The sequence below is a fragment of the Cucumis melo genome, chromosome 7 (assembly GCF_025177605.1).
Source record: "Cucumis melo cultivar AY chromosome 7, USDA_Cmelo_AY_1.0, whole genome shotgun sequence".
Classification (NCBI taxonomy): domain Eukaryota; kingdom Viridiplantae; phylum Streptophyta; class Magnoliopsida; order Cucurbitales; family Cucurbitaceae; genus Cucumis; species Cucumis melo.
In genome coordinates, this window is record NC_066863.1 from 13,179,452 (window position 1) to 13,183,803 (window position 4,352).

General features: G+C 32.5%; 1 long non-coding RNA gene across 1 annotated transcript; it reads right to left on the reverse strand.

The window, feature by feature from the left end:
• Positions 1 to 578: 578 nt before the first annotated feature.
• LOC103495710 (uncharacterized) lies at positions 579 to 4,049 on the reverse strand. The gene is made up of 2 exons (XR_007822333.1): positions 1,496 to 4,049; positions 579 to 971 (listed from the first exon to the last, which is right to left on the reverse strand). It is a non-coding gene; the product is annotated as an uncharacterized LOC103495710 (long non-coding RNA).
• Between the last annotated feature and the right edge of the window lie 303 nt (positions 4,050 to 4,352).

The following is a 4,352-nucleotide window of genomic DNA, read 5'->3' on the forward strand; positions in this document are numbered from 1 at the left end:
AATTATATGACAATTTATAATTGTCAAGTATATGAGATTACTTGACATTTTTATGAGTCAAGTAATCCAGATTTTTTTCTATAATTTTGAAGCGTCAAGAATTTGTTTATTCATGACACGCTTTACATGTCAAAGTTTTTTTAATTTTCAAACGAAAAATTATATGTTTTAAAATATTCATATAATTTATCATGCACCTATTTTGAAGTCCAACAACGATGAACATAAGTAAAGCAAGAGAATACACAAATTTGCTAAACTACACATTAATTGAACAATTGAATCAACTCAAATTTTTCATCAAAGAACTAATTAGATTTTAACAAATTACCATACATATAGTTAGTCGTTACATACTTAATTACAATATATATGTGCAACCAAAACTTCTAATAATAGCCTAAACTTTCTATCTGTCTTATATAAACAAATACATGTGCAGCCTAAAGATGTACCATTTGCACTTCATCCAACTTGAATTAACTATATGAGCTCCTTGTATTTATCTGATTTGAAACCCTAAGTATTGAAGTTAATACTTTGATTACTTAAATAGTATAAAATAACTTAAACAACCATTTAAACACAACATACTAAATCTGTGACTACTATGCTCTCATTAGTGATTATATCTCTCATGTATTTCATTACATATTATCCGTATTCGCATAAAAGTATATCAAGTTATATTGTTACTTACCTAGCTCTTACCTAGATCTAGTAAGAGCAAACATTTGTTCTTTGATTACTGGATAAGAACCTGATCGATGAGCTTCTATTTGATTGTACTGTAGAAATGATAATGATATCCTCCTTCCCACCTTGGAATCCATCAACTGAGCTCATTGTCACTTTAAAGCTATTACAGTTTTTATAGTTTCTCCCAAGTTTGTGTTCAATGGCAGCTACTTGAGCTGAATAAGGAGAGGCCACACCAATGCTAATCTTCTTATTTCAGTCAACACATGTTGCTGCAAAATATCATTAAAGAAATTGAGAATTTTCCCTTTCCAACATATTAATTTGTTCCAATACAACAAAAAGAATGCATGAATATATTATTATTGATCTATGTAATGGGAAAAAGGGAGGAAAAAAGGGATGTTGATCTATATATATACATAATGGGGTCCACTGATTTTGAATCTAATGTTATGTACACTTTTAGTTCTTAAGTTTTGAGTTTCTAGACATCAATTTAGGCTCTAGATTTTAAAATTTTACAATTTCACTTTGAAATTTGAGTCCGTTTCAATTTCATCTCTAAGATTTCAAGATATTCACTTCGGTTTTTTACAATATACTCACTTTGGAATCTCGAAACTAATTAAATTGAAACAAAACTCAAACCTCAAAAGTAAAAATATGTAAGATTTGAAACTTCCAGACTAAATTGAAATTAAAAAACTTAAACATTAAAAATGTAATATTTTGAAACAACTAGAAATAAAACCCAAGACCCTAGATATTTTTTCTTGTATGTATATATATGTACCTTTGTTGTACAACTTTTGAATAATTTGCAGAACAACATCAACCTCTACCATATTTTTCCAAATTTGTGTAATGCCATCCTTTTCTTCTCTTCCCTCATTTACATCGATGAAAGAATATGAACCAAACATAGGACCATTAAGAATTTTTTTGACACAACCTTTGGTTTTGACATTAGGACCATGAGATTTGGTTTTGAATAAAACTTTGAGTTTGGAAAACAGCTTATAGATGGATGCATTCTATATTACACACTGAGAAGATGCTTTTGATGCCCCAATGAACTCAACCTCTAAAATAAGCTTCTTCCAAACTTAGCTTCATCTGCAACCTTACAACAAACACATGGGAAGCAAAACAATTGAGTGAATTACTATACTAGGGAAAGGAACAATCAAAATAAAAATTGAGCTACATAGTTCATGAACTTCAAAAGATATCGAATTAGGTTCATTCCTATAAATTTTGTTCTAATGGAGCTCTAGTTATTAAACATTTTCTAAACAAAATTAGATAACTAGTAAATTAAAGAACTACTGTTTAACAACTTATGAGACACACAATTGATCAATAGAACAGTCTTACATGTATATATTAAAAGGCTACAAAAAGCATTGAGGTTTTCTTTTAGGAGAGACAAAAGGGTATAAGCCTCAAAGTGGTATGAGAGACGCTTTAGCCTTGCAAATAACAAATTAAAAACATTTTACAAAATATAAATTGGTACAACCCAAGTATTGCCTGAACATGAAGTCATATAAAAGTGAAAAGAGAAACCAACCTCCCAGCTTTCATGTAATAAAAATTTATAAAAGGGTGCGACTTTTATCATGACTACAATTATCATAACAGGATAAATTTAAATTTTTGAGGCCATAACAATAAAAGTAATCCTAGTTCAGATTCTCACAACTCAAATCTTAATATATTTTAAGAATTAGGAAAGTCACTGTTATTTTTCAAATAATCATTAGATAGGACATACGTAAAGATTTTAAGCCTTGGTGTGATTTCACAAAGAAGCTAGTAAGCCTCTTCTATAGAAGCATAAGCTTCTTATGGTTTCATTGAAAGTGTAAGTCTCAAAGCTAAAAGTTAGAGTCTTACCTTGAGACGAGCCTTAAGCCGTTGATCAACTTATTTAAACGTTGAATATGTTCTCAGAGACTTAAATTAAACAATGAATATGTTAGACCGCCTAACAAGTTCGTTTACAGCAGAAGAAAGAAATAAAAAATCACATGTTACACATGTGCGAAATAGTAGTTAAGTCGGCTGGCCTTCAGTATAAATAGAATTCTGTTTAGGCGGGAAAGGATGAGGAAATTCTGTTAGTAGAGTTTGTGCTGTTGTTACTTCTTGAAAGAGAGAAGAACAAGAGAGCAGAGAGTTGAATTGAGATTTCCTCAATTCATCACTATTGTAACCCATTTCCTACGTAAATAAAGTTTGAATTTCAATTCAGAAAGTAGAGTTCTATCAGAATATGAGCATACATTCAAAGTAAGTTTGGTATTAATAAAAAATTAAGTTCAGAGAAAGAATGTCTCCTCACTTTGCTTTCAACCATAGCAGGCAATTCGCACTCATCACCAAAAAGAATTGCATGCTTTATAGCAGGAAATTGCAAAGGAATTGCAGACTCACACTCCTTCAACTGTACAGCTTCATCCATCACCAATGTTTCCAATGGTGCAACATTTCGCATTGAATACAACTTAAACGAGCTTGATACTGTGCAAAAGTACAAAGAAGGATTCCTAAAACAAAATGCTCTAAGCCCTCTTTTGCTTGAAGTTTGTGGAAGTCTAAATTTACTCGATGAAAATTTCAAAGATCTCAAAACCAAACCTCAATCATTTCTCTCCTTCAAAAGCTTCTCATACTCAACATTTTAATCCACAACTACTTCTTCTTCTACCTTTTTTGAAAATAGCTTCTCAAGCTCCTTAGATTCAACCCCATTTGAAAGCAACAGAGATTCAAAAGAATCTATCAAACTCCTAACACAACTTAACCTCTCAAAATTATGCTTCAAAATGGCTACGGTAATGTTAGTAATGGTTATCAATTTCAAGTATAATATGAAAATGTGTGGAACGAAAACTCGAGAAAGACGAAGACAACTTGAATCAGAAAATCAAACGAAATAGAAGACAACAGCTAGAATCAGAAAATCAACCATATCGTCAGCTGTGTGTAGCCATCCGTGGTGGAGCAAGAAGGTCTGCAGCCGTCCTCAGTTGTGCATGGTGAAGCAGAGTTGGGGCCTATGCGTGAACGACTGTCGTGGAGCGTCTGCGTTGTGGTGGAGCGAAGGGGGTCTTCTGCAGCCGTGCGTGGTGCCTGTGCGTGAACGTCTGTGATGCGAGATCGTTCGCCGACCGGCCGTCTGGAGCTTGGGTGGTGGAGGGAAGACACGTGCAGCGGTGGCCAAGAAGGGTAGCGTCGTGCGATTAATCGGAGAAAATCGGGGAGAAAGTTAGGGTTTTCTTTTAGAAATGGGGAAAAAAGGGAAATTTGGAGGGAAAAAGATAGAGAAAAGGTTTTTTTTTGTAGATATTAGGGGAAAAAGAGAAATTCGGGGAAAAAGGAGAGAAAAAAAATTTAAGAAAACGGTGAAAATATTTGTTACTTTACATTTAAAACTAATCTTTAACGCTTTTAATATGTCAAATATTTAAAATAAAAAATTAAACAAATATGTATTTTTTTCCCTTTTTGTTATTCTTGACATTTTTTGCATGTTACTTGACAGTTTTTATTATAATAGTCAAGTATTTCAAAACTGCAGATGTCAAGTATTGCCAATTTTCTAGTAGTGATCGTGTCGCTGAAAACTTGTACTCAACATAGAT